General features: G+C 42.5%; 1 long non-coding RNA gene across 1 annotated transcript in view; it reads left to right on the top strand.

The window, feature by feature from the left end:
- Nucleotides 1-839: 839 nt before the first annotated feature.
- Nucleotides 840-13161, top strand: part of LOC143984281 (uncharacterized) — a 35705-nt gene continuing 23383 nt past the window's right edge. The window contains exons 1-2 of the long non-coding RNA XR_013274767.1: nt 840-1020; nt 2117-2256. This is a non-coding gene — a long non-coding RNA (uncharacterized LOC143984281). The remainder of the gene's footprint in view (nt 1021-2116; nt 2257-13161) is intronic.

Below are 13161 nucleotides of genomic sequence, written 5' to 3'. Positions count from 1 at the left end.
CCAGGCCACGTCCCCAACATGTTTCGCCATGCCCCCAGGGCTTAATCATGGAGATCAAGTGGAGGGGATAGAAATGACCCAGCTCATATTCAAGAGATTGGCAAGCATGAAAAGCTGCATGTTTGCTTGTTCACAAGTTAATATATATATATATATATATATATATATATATAAAATGTAATTAATATGAAACAGAGGGATTATTATAGCAAAGTCTCCCTTTTAGACTTCCTATAAATGCTAAATATTTTTTGAGGGCCTCTTCACACCACACTGTTGTGATCCAGATGCATTTCAATGCATGGTTCCCTCTTGTTTTGTTTTTTTCTTTCTTTTGCCAAAGTTTCTGGAGTTTTGGTTGTTAGAAGCTGGCACCCTCCGGCGTCCTAACAACCAGTGATTTATCCCTGCTGTCAGCAGCAGAGATGAGTAATTAGTTGTTAAGGAGCTGGTACCTGTCATGGTCCTAACAAAGATAAACCACCCCTGCTGTCACCAGACAAATCTCTGGTCTTGAGTAAGCGCTGTGTTTGGCATGAAACACGTTACCATCTACTGTTCCTGTGGTGTCTGTGAAGCTTTTATTAAATGGAAATAAAGTAATCAAGGAGTGCAGCAAATTCCAGAGTTTTTTCTCTTGTATGTACTTACAGACAGGCTGTGTAGGCACCCCTAAGTCATACTCGCAGTCAGCAAGTCGGACATTTCGCCTAGAGCGGCATAGAACTCTGGGGAAATTCTGCTGCCAGGGGGACATAATGAGTTAAACTTACAAGGATAGTGTCTCATCTTATCTACCTGATTCTCTCCTTTTCTCTCCTGCAGCCTGTGAACTTCAGCACTGTAAAGCTTCTGTCAGCATTCCTCTCTAATTAAGCCAAGACATACAATCAAGGCTGAAAATGTACATATAGTTTTTGAGACTAAGGAGAGGGGGAGCATTTCCAATAAGGAAGTGCCTGCTCTGGGCTTTAACAAAATGACAGTCTCCAAAAAGAAGAAACAGGAGCAATGGTGGAGGTAATTTACATCACATACTAATTTTGGTAGCATAATTATTAATATGGAATCTATGTCCATTTGTTAAAGAACATTATTAACAAAGGCTTAGATTAAGATTTTATAAGAGGAGGGTAACATGTTAAAGGGGTTGTAAACCCTCAAGATTTTTCACCTTAATGCATTCCATGCTGAGGGACCCCAGAAAAGGAGGATTGGGGCCGCTCTGTGCAAAACTCTTGCACAGAGGCGGTAAGTATAACATGTTTTTTATTATTTTATTTTTTTATTTAAACCAACCTTTACAACCCCTTTAAGGTCTTCCATACTGACTTTACTCATAAGGCCGCCCTATTTGTATTCCACTAATTGCCCTATAGCATTTTGGAAATATTGTCGTTCACAGGGGAAAATCAGATTAGTAACGTTTTACAATTATATTTCTTGTTTAGTCAAGTCAAAATTTCAACTGCAGTGTCCAATTTTGTATATTCCAAAAGGATGGAAGTCAAAGTGTCCTTTTGTTATTTTGAACATTCTGGAACAGTCTTTCTCAACCTTTTCATCACAGAGGAACCCTTGAAATAGTTCTCCAGTCTCATGGAACCCCTGCTAAAAATTAGAAATCTACAACTCGTGATACATTAGTGTGATGGTCAGTGGGAAGAATGGTCCTTACACGTGTGGTCATTGGGAAGAATTACCTACTTACTGATAGTTAAAAAGATCAAAGGTGACAGTGGGAACCTATCTGAGAGGCAGAAATATCCCAATGTCGAAGGAACCCCTAGCAACCTCTGGAGGAACCCTAGTTGAGAATCACTGTTCTGGAAGTACCCTTTTATGAATTGTCTTCAATGTGTCTGTGTAAGAACAGAAAAAGTCAAAGAATGTGCACAGAATATTGATGGAGACAAATTATTCTCCTTAGGCCTCGGCTTCAGAAAGTGCACCTGGTTGTATTAAAGTGGTTGTAAACCTCTCTGTGTCACTTGTACCTATAGGTAAGCTTATAATCAGGCTTACCTATAGGTACTGTAAATATCTTCTAAACATGTGCCGTTTAGGAGATAATTGCTGTACACTGCGCCGATGATCCCCTCTGTTTCTTCACTAGCAAGTGCCGTGACTGACAGCTCCCACGTGCATGTGCAGGAGTGACATCTGGGCAGTCACAGAGCCAGAGTGACTGGAAGGAAGAGGGGGCAAAGATGGATGCTGCCACCAGCGGGGACAGCGCAAACTTCGTTTTTGCAGGTAAGTGCCATAAATTGGGCTAGTATGCAATGCATACTAGCCCATTATGATTTTACTTTGCAGGGGGAAAGGGAGGAAGTAAAACCTATCAGGGTTTAATTCCTTTTTAACATGTAAAATCTGTTTCTCATAGCTTTACAGGAACAGGCCTCCGCACAGTATTTTATAATATCATGTCTTGGTATTCAGAACACTTCTAATCTCTAGGCCATACTCATTTATATTCTGAATATCACCTGTTCTAGATTACAGATATCACACAGATTGGAATAGCACAGAGAGTGCTCTCCTCATAATTTCACTTCCATAAAGAACAGGAGTTCTCTGCAAGCCCCTGATGGGTATGCACAGCTGGTTTGTGCTTTTCTGAATCCTGTGTTTGCTGTAAGAGAGTTTTATCATGACAAACCAGCATAATACAGTAGCAAAAAAAAACAACTTTTTACAAAAATACTTAGTATGTTCACTCAAAACTACTGCATTATATGGCTAACAATTTGCACCTGGCAATCACACCTGCACAAAATGACTAAAAGCAGTAGCGAAACAATAGCCACAACAGCCCATATGCCTGGCAGTGGGAGGGAGCTAGCGCTGAGTCTGTTGAGGCAAGATGACCAGTGGTCTACCAGCTCCATTTATAAACCATGGCTGGTAGCAAGGGCTTTTGAATACACTCCTAGCTGCTACAGCAGCTGGGACTGTGTTTAGACTTGTCAAGCTGGCTGTTGGCTTTCTAGTGGAAGCAATTAAGGCAATGGCAAAGCATTTCCACACCCCACCCCCCCCCCCCCCCCAAAAGTACTGCTCCCCTGGCTTATGATCACATTCAAAGGCTTATGTTCATGACATCAATATTCTTACAATCTAAAAGGGAGAGGCAATGATTTAAAAGTTAATAGCTGTGAGGTTGATAGAGGATAGTTGATAGAGTTGAGTTTTTAGGGATTGCCTACAGGTGGATAGAGTAGGGATAGCCGGGAAGAGTGGGGTAGGGATTTCCACAGTATTGGAGAGCCTCTGTAGAAGTCCTGGAGGCGAGTATAAGAGAAGATTGTTAGGGTGCTTGTGAATGGCTAGTAATGGCGCCAAGAGCGAAATTCCTACCCTGCTTTTTCTCCTGCCAGAACAACAACCCACCTGCTTGAGATTTGAACCCACCATCATCTTGTGTGCATTCCCATGCCAGAGGCTTCTTTATGACATTCTCAGCCATTGAGCTTTATATCCCAATATTTTTTTAGACAAGTAGAAACTTTGTTTAGAGATCTTATTTGGAGATATAAACACCCTCGGATTAGACTGGGAACTCTACAGTTGCCTGAGTATGAAGGAGGTTTAGCTTTTCCTAATGCCAGACTGTATTATCTGACATCACAACTTCAGCAATTATATGGTTGGAGTGATATAAATCGAGAGGACCCCATACAGCAAATTATATATTTCCAACTGCCAATGGATCCACCAGTGCATCTATTAGTAGCTTTAATTCATAAAATTTGGACTACTGTCCAACAAGAAACTTTTCATGAGGGATATACCCAATATATGCCCATATGGAAGAATTTGCAACTACCTGAGGTAGCGAAAGTTGAAAATTTTGGCTCACGGAAAGGAGCTGGTATTGTGTTACTTCATCAACTTTTAGATAACGAGGTTCTACAACCATTTGATAAATTGGCAGAGAAATATCATAATGTCTAATAATTTATTTTTCAATATTTACAGTTATGACATGCTCTTCAGAGTCAGACCATGACTTTTCTATTAAAATATACTCCATCTTCAATTTTAGCAATGGTACTAACTATAAGACACTCTAAACAGGGACTTATTGGGGATATATACTCTTCCTTACAAAGGGCAGTTGGAACTAAAATACAAGATGTTAGTCTTGGACGATGGCGTAGGGATTTGAAGATTCTTAGTGATGAGGAATGGGAGCAAGCTTTGAATAATTTATTTGGAGTATCCTTATCCTCCTCACAGTGTCTGACCCAACTATTTATTATTCATAGATCTCACTATTATACTCCCTTAAAGTTATATTCTTGGGATAAAGCAACTACATCAAATTGCCCAAGGTGTACTAATGATACGGGTACACTTATACATATGCTGTGACGATGTCCCAAATTGCATCGCTACTGGGAGTGTGTATTTGATAATTTAAGTACTCTATGTTCTACACAGGTACACTCTAACCCAAAAATAGCATTGCTAGGGATTGTAATGGAAGACACTCTCCCAGTTGAAATGCATGTGATGTGGTTAAGATCTATGTACTGTATATAGCCGTAAACTTATATCACGAAAATGGATATCAAACTCTCTGCCAACAATAGCACAACGGTCTGAAGTGATTAATCTTAATCTAAAATGGGATAAATAAACATAGGAGAGGCCCTAAAAAGTTTTTGAAAATGTGGTCCTGGTGGTTAGTTTCTAACTTAGTTGAGTAATCAGTTGAACATACTTAGATGTTGAGGAAAGTTAACAATGAGATAGATCTTTGAAGGTGGGTAACTGAATATGCATATATATGTTGTTAATGTATAGTAATCAGATGGAATATAATGGTTAGATTTAAATTACCATTAACCTTATGTAAATCATTAAGTTTAATGTGATAAGAGGTTTTAAGTAACAGTCAAGGTACAATCCGGAAGATGTTTGTTGTTTGGTGGGAATGCGCTGTGCGTTTTGAGCTTTGTTGTAAATTGTAAATGAAATAAAATAAAAATTACTTGATAAAGTCTTAGCAAGTATTACAAGGGCAGTCTGTGAAGTTTTTTGTTTTGTTTTGAAAGCCAGACTGTAAGCTGGGAGCAGGAAAATGGTATTTAAGTTGTTCAGACTGGTGGGGTCCAGAGAGGGCTTCCTAAAGCTGGGTGCACACTATTAGTTTATTTTCGTTCAACCCCGCAGGTACGAGCCTCTGTACTAACCATGCGAGGTTAGTTCAGGGATCTCACCTGCTGAGATATTGTGTTCTGACAGGGGGACAGCCCCCCCTCGCAAGAACAACCCAATCGGCACTCTCCCATTGGCTGAGAGCACTGATCGGGAGTCGGTCGGATGCTGGTTTTCCAGCATGCATGTCCGACAGACAGACATACACACAAGCCTAATGGCGTTTTTTTTTTTCACTGGCCATGGTCTCCCGACATTCGCCCTGTGTGTACCTGGCTTTAGTATTGGCGTGACCAGTGCACGTTTAAGAGGTGATGGGAAGTTGCCAGTAAAGAGGGAGAGATTGAAGAAACAATACTGAAGGTAGAATAGAGAAAGAGGGTGATCAAAACATTTGTGAGAGAACAGAGTCCAGGGGCAGGTGGTTTAGCAGCCTCCTCTAAAGTAACAGGGTTCAAAGTAATGAATGTGGTGGTTGACATGGTATATTAAGTGAGGGAAATACAGTAGCTTGAAAAAGCATTCATACTCCTTGAACTTTTCCACAATTTGTCATGTTACAACCAAAAAGGTAAATGTATTTTATTAACATTTTATGTGATAGACCAACACAAAGTGGCGCATAATTGTGGAAGGAAAATGATAAATGGTTTTCCATTTTTTTTTTTACAAATAAATATCTGAAAAGTATGGCGTGCATTTGTATTTGGCCCCCTTTACTCTGGTACCCCTAACTAAAATCTAGTGGAACCAATGGCCTTCAGAAGTCACCTAATTAGTAAATAGAGTCCACCTGTGTGTAATTTAATCTCAGTATAAATGCAGCTGCTCTGTGAAACCCTCAGAGGTTTATTAGAGAACCTTAGTGAATAGCATCATGAAGGCAAAGGAACACACCAGACGGTTTAGGGATAAAGCTGTGAAGAAGTTTAAAGTAGGGTTAGATGTAAAAAAATGATCCCAAGTTTTGAACATCTCATGGAGCACTGTCCATCTCACAATCCATCATCCAAAGATGGAAAGAGCTATGGCACAACTGCAAACCTACTAAGACATGGCCGTCCACCTAAACTGACAGGCCAGGCAAGGAGAGCATTAATCAAAGAAGCAGCCAAGAGGCCCATGGTAACTCTGGAGGAGCTGCAGAGATCCACAGCTCAGGTGGGAGAATCTGTCCACAGGACAACTATTAGACGTGCACTTCACAAATCTGGCCTTTATGGAAGAGTGCCAATAAGAAAGCCATTGTTAAAAGATAGCCAAAAGAAGTCCCGTTTGAAGTTTGCAAGAAGCCACAGGGTGGGGGGATCTGATTGAGAAACTGTGAGAAGCAGTGGCATCACTAGGGGGTGGCTATTGAGGCTGGAGCCCAGAATCTGGGGTCCATAGCCCCGAGTCCATGGCCGGCCCTACCATGAGAGTGTCGCAGGCTGCCTGACACAGCGCTGTCCCGCACAGCCACAGCACTTTCACTGAGTCTGCACTCCGTGCTACAGTGACAGCCAGAGCCAGGAGATCAGTGTATGTGAGAGTGAGTCTTCTCCTTGCTCCGCCTATATCATAGAATCAAGAGGAACTTTCTCACACAATTTCCTGAGCAGACAATGGGGGAGATTGTCTACAGACGGCTGCTAGACTCTGTTGGGCACCAGGGCTGGGCTCCCTTCACCTGTGACTATCCAGAAGTACCAGCTGACAGTCCCAAAATCTCTGCTGAAGTGTATTTGATTGACTTTTCATCAGAGGATGTTATCAATGATGAGTCACCTGCCAAAGTGTTGGCACTGGGCCCAAGGGCCCCCAGCCCATGCCCTGGACTTTTAGCAATTCCAGAGAGTTCCAGGCTTTTTTTTGTTTATTAAAAGTCAGCAGCTGCAAAAATTATTGCAGAGATGCAGGGAGGGGGCGCAGTCATTCCCCCTCCCCAACAAGGATTCATGCACCTGGGAGACAGTACCATAATAAGGGTGTCTCAGCAGCAGACGGTGCCGCAGAATGATGACACCAACCAAGCTGAAGCTCTGGCAACTGGACAGAGGGTCCAAGACCCTACACCTGCGGCAGTTCTGGAGGCCCAGGGAGAGGAGGTTGTCGTCTTCCCTTCCCAACAGTCAGCCAGAGTGGAGGAAACTGTCTTCCCTCCCAGCAGTTGGCCGGAGCCAACAACAATCACACTCTGCAGGAGATCCAGGGAGAGAATTCAATCTGCACCTCACAACTGCAGCTGGATCTGTTGTGGGTGGATGGGACTGCGGTCTCCAGCTGTATACCCCAGGGATGCTGGGCACTCAGCCCAGATCCCCAACAGCATGATGGAGTGAGCTCAGCCACCCTGTCTTCTCTTCAGTGGTTGAAAGGACTCCAGGAAAAAGGGCAAACATGCACTTTCCCCCAGCAGTGGGTATGTTCTACGATAGAGGCAGTGGTTGGCTGGTGAGCAATGCTTTGCTTGGAACAATTTTTTTGGGGTACTGTATGGGTACAGGCATTGGGGGACTGGAACTACGGACTAAGTTTGGAGACAACCCATCTGGGGTCTCCTCCTGTGTTAATCTGCTGCCAAAAGGCGAGAGACATGATGGGAGTCACTTTGGGCGGGGGGGCTGTGGAACCCAAAATCCCTTGGAGAGGTTGGGAAACCCTTGTTCCAGCTACGCATGCACCTCCTATGGCTAAGTTACCCTTTGTCTATTAGGGGCACAGGGTGATTGAGAAAATGGACAGCTATTTAATGGACACCGAGAATGTTTTTCGGATTACTTATACTGGAACAGTAATATTTATCAACAATATCACTCAAGAAATCTATGATCTATAATTCCACTGTATCAGAATAATGGAACATTGTACGAGCTTTGTAGACTGTTGCCATGCCGTCTGCAATCCCTGGTTAAACAAAGCATAGCTTGGATGAGGATAACATGGTCTATAATGTAGGAGACAGACTTCTGCTAATTCTGGGAACTTCTGCTATTGTGAGAAGGTGTCCTGTGTTTATACTGTAAGTATTGCTCCTGTGTGTTAGCTCCCTTGGAGGCATAAGCTTTGAGGAGAGGTAGCTAATTGCTAAGGGATCACTGTATTGCTATTTTGCTCGATGCCCTGCAGGGCACATTTGTGGATCTGTTGGGAAAAAAGTTCAGTTTCCCATCCTACATGAGGGTATTCCCATTGTGTACGGGTTTGCAATGAAGGAAATGTCACTGGTGTACCAGATATAGAAATACTCTCTCTGATATTAGCATCAACGTTCCACTGGCTGCACGATGTCAACAGATATAGGTGTTCCCGTCGTGCTGGTAAACAAAGAGTCTATCCCGAAAGCCTGTTGGATACGGTCTAATACAGGGGATATACCCCTGTCAGTGAGTGCAGCAGAGTAATACACATGTAGTTGTTGCTGACATGGGTGGGAGAAGGAGGGAGATCGTGGCTGGGACAGGGTGTATCTGTCTCTCAATGACAATGGCATTTTACCACTGTCCAGGTGAAGTTCCAACCCATCTCTCTCTCTAAAGTCCCCACTTGTAAGGTCCCGCTGAGATGAAGTCCGCTGGGACTGTGATCCATATGCTAGGCAATAGCAGTCCTGGCAGTCCGGCAGGGCCGGTGACTAATATCTATCTCTCTCCAGTGTGTGATAAGCACATCCTTCTCTGACAGCTTGCCAACACTTGCAGGGGATGCTACAAGCGGCATCTCAGGCGTTGATGACGTCAACACATTTCGCCGTACGATTGCGTAGCTTCGTCTGGACCTCATCTGGACAAAAACTGTGACTTGTCCTTTGCCCTCTGCCTGCCTTTTTTGGGCACACCTTCCAGAGCATAGTGTTAGACATTCTGTGTAAAGGCCTACAGAACAGATAGACAGTGCTCTGTCCACCTGGGCTTTGCTGCTTAACTGAAGACAGGAAAAGGGAAACTTTATTCAGGAAGAAGACATAGAGTATAGTCATAGATGCAGCTCAAAACTTATAAACACAGCCATCTACTGGCTAAAGAATATATTTGTAGTTGTACAAAAACACATGAACAATCTGTTCCAAGACCTTCACTCAACAACTACTTACATTAGTCACATTTTCAATCTCAGTTCTATAAATCTCTTTCAGTTTACTAAGAGAAGTCATCTCTTCATCAGCAGCTCTGATCCATTTTTGTTTCTTGTAGGTTGGAAGTCTTTTCATTTCATCCCATAAATATGGCTCTGTTTTTAATGCTACGCAAGCAACATAGGACATGCATTTCCCTGGGATGTATTTATTGCTTCTGGTGAATTTCCTGATTGATGCCTCTTGTAGCCTCGTTTCTTCTTTTACAATATTTGAATTGTCAGTGTTAATTTCTGTTACTTATCTTCATATGACCTTGACGTGAAATTTCCCCCATTTTGAACCGTTTGTGTTAGCTCATGAAATTTTGAACACCCCGAAGTTTCATCTGTAATTTTTGCTTTTGCAAGTAAGATATCCCCTTTTGTGATTGCACAACTGTCAAGGTCACTACATTGCCTTGTTTTGTGAGCTTCTTCACTGACAAAAGATTATTTTCAAGAGCAGGAACATACAGGACATTTTTCACAGGTATCTTTCTGGTGACAATCCTTCTGATTCCATTATTTGCCCATTTGCTGTGATGATTTTTTTCTGTTTTACTGTGGTCAAGGTGAATATTTCTTTGTCATGTGACTCGCAGCTCCTACATCAACATACCATGTCTGCAAAGATGAGGTGCAACGTTTGGATTGAAAAATATATTTATTGCATGAAGCAAAATAAGTTTCTTCCTTCACACATTTGGCCTTTTGTAATTTTGTTTGTTTTTGCATTCTAGCGTTCCAGGTTTTGCAATCTGCTTTTAAATGACCTTGTTTCATGCACATAAAAAAATCACGTGTTTCTTGTTGCATGTTACTGCCCCCCCCCCCCACTATTTTTGACTTTAAAGCAGACTCTGCGACAGAAGCACCGTCACTCTTAATGCTTTCTGTTTTATGCATATATTCATCCAGAAGCTTTCCCTTAACATATTCAAATGTCGGTTCATTATCTGGACGTGCATCAAGTGCTGTGACAAGCGTTTCATAGCTTTCTGGTAAGCCCCTGAGTAATAGTGCTGCGACATAAAAATATCTGTTAAAAATTATTTTATTTATTTTCTTATGTCTCTCAGGCATTCAACCATTTCCAATGTGTACTTTATGTAATCCTGCATATCCTGGCCTTTCATCAACTTGGTTTGGTATAGCTTCCCACATTTCTTTAGCAGTTCCACACTTAGCATAGAGGATGATAAATCATACATCTATGTAAGAGAAATTGTGCTCTCAACTTTTTGATCTTTCTCTATCCACTCATCTGAAGGTTGTTCTTTCTTGACTTCATTTATACATTGCCTTGTACCTTCTCTTAGCAGCATTTTTGATCTTGAATTTCTAAGACTGGTAGTTCTGGGTTTGTCAGCAAATGAAAGCTTTGTTGCAGCTGTGTTTCTTGCCATTTTCTTTTATTCTTTTGCGGTCTTCTTTCTGTTGCTGTATCTTGCATGTATAGTCATAGATGCAGCTAAAAATGTGTAAAAACAGCTATCTACTGGCTGAAGAATATATCTCTAGTTACTGTACAAAAATACATGAAGAATGTATTCTAACGCATAGTTCCTCTTTAACTAGTGTAGGTAAATGTATTTTGTTGACTCATGGTAGCTGTGTGAGTCTGTAATTTGGTCAGTTTACTCCAGGTCATGCTGAAGGGCTCTTCAGGGCAACTCTCTGGTGCCTCCCCCTGGTCCTAAAAGCTTGGAAGTTAGTGGGCAGAGGGTAGGAGGTCCTGACCTGAATTCTTGAGGGAATCTGGCCAGGGGGCTGTGTCAGCCTTTAAATATGGTGGAGCCTGAGCAGCGGGGGTGTCAGGTGGAAGATGGAGTGCTGAGGTAGCTGTTGTGTGGCCTGGGAGGGGAACCCCTGGTCTGGGGGCTCTGTCTCCATGCTAGAAGGAGAGGAAGCCTAAGAGAGGGATCTCCATTACTTCTGGGTCTTGTGTAGAAGACATACAAGGCTGGCATTTGAACATCTGATCAGTTGGAGGCCTGGACAGGATTCTTGCCCAGTGCAGCGGGGAGCAAAGCACAGTGAAAGTTCCCCAGTACACCCAGGGGCATACAAGAGGAGAGACTTCCAGATGTAGCATAATTTCCGGGGACATTATTGTGCCAAATCCCAATCCCTTGTCTTGGAGGGGCATTCAGAAGCAGCCAGGTGGGCCAGTAGTCGAGCAACCAGGAAAGCTGGTAGTATCTACAAGCATCAGGACTGTGTGATGTTATACCGAGGAGACACTGTACTCCTGCATACAGTTTGGTACTTTGTGCTTTTTCACTAAAGGGGACTGAGAGCTCCTAGTTTGTAAAGAACTTTGTCACTGATCCATAGAGACTGCCCTGATTCCTGAGGGAGTACAGTCCAGGATCTTCATCTCTTTTTGTACATAAAGAAGAAAGTTTGTCCTAATCTGTTGTTCTTCAAGTCAATTGCGGAATCCCATAATCCCTATACCGTATTCAAGTTGTATTCCCTAATAAAACAAGAAAAACAAGCCCATGGAGTGATATCTTGTGTCTGGATGCAAGTTTCAAATTCGTGTTGCCTGGCTGTACAGGATTAAGAGGAACCAGTAACCAGCGGCTCCTGCTCGGGTAGGGCTACATATACTTTCTGTGCTTTATATATCTAATTTATATAATGCAACATGTTGTTAAGAAACTCAATTCTTTTAAATTGACAGATATGTTGCTGCGTAATTCAAACACAACAGTGAATAGACTATGTACCCTTGACATAATCGTTGCAATGTACTTGCTTTGAGACTGACATATTAAAGCAATCCATGCTATGACTCACATCTCCGCAGAACAAAGTACTGTATCTGCATACCTATGTTACAGGCTGCTGGAACATTTGGAGGACACAAAGCTAATGATACATTTTCAATGACACTGCATTATGCTGGAGGAGACAAAACAAAATTGACTACAATGGATAGCCTTCAAGAAAAACTATATTCCTTTTGGCTTTTTCATTTAACTTTGAATCATATTCTAGCAAATAAAGCCACCTATAGCACTCTTCAAATGCTAAAAAGGATAGAAAATTAGTAAACCATCACTAAGGTCATTTATAAAAAAGTAAGCATATTTTGTCAGTAATAAAATGGTAAAACCTCACTCCAGCTTAAATGTATTTTTAGTTTTTGGGGAAGGGTTTTATCCTCTGGCAGTTTATCATTTTTATCTTTCTAGGGTTTAAGGTAGGTCTACTTCACTTTCTGCCCTGGTTACCACATAGTAAGTGAAAATATCCCCTCCATGACTACAGAGACAGCAACACGATGCTTACAGGTTATGACCCTTCCACATTCTACTTTATGTAGCACCCTCTATTGTGTGCTACTAGAGTTGAGAGTAGGTAAAATCATATTCTGGCCAGGAATAACCTGAGTCACTCAATTAGGCCAGGGTTACTAGAGGTCAGGGCCGAATGACTCATCCTGGGAGCTCTCTGGTGCCTCCCCCCTGGATTTCTGGAAGGTTGGAGAACCTTCTAGAATTAGAGAACGGGGGTTAGGAAGAGCTGCCATGAATATTTATGGGACCTTACCCAATCCCCAGATGTGGGCTGGCAAGAATCTGAGACAACCCCATAAATAGGCATGGGCAATTTCAGAAAGGGGAGTCGGGTGGAAGATGGAGAAGCAGTGCTGAGGAGAGGCCGTCGGCCCTTGAGGGACCCCTCACCAGTGGGGGGGTGGGTTTACCCTGGGCCAGGTGCTCAGGAAAGCTGGCCTGGAAAGATCCTAACACAGGCGACAGTGGAGGGATTAATTCCGGAAAGGCAGCGGGAAGGAGAAAGGTGAGACAGTGAGTAGATCAGCACAGTGCAAGGACAGACAAGGGAAGAGACTAATGTCTATAACAGTTCTCTCTTGAAGGCCGC

Source organism: Lithobates pipiens, unplaced genomic scaffold (genome assembly GCF_037356315.1).
Source record: "Lithobates pipiens isolate NorthernLeopardFrog02 unplaced genomic scaffold, aLitPip1_a1.2 Scaffold_16, whole genome shotgun sequence".
Classification (NCBI taxonomy): Eukaryota; Metazoa; Chordata; class Amphibia; order Anura; family Ranidae; genus Lithobates; species Lithobates pipiens.
Note: the sequence above shows the minus strand (reverse complement) of the source record. Positions and strands in the feature narration are given on the sequence as shown.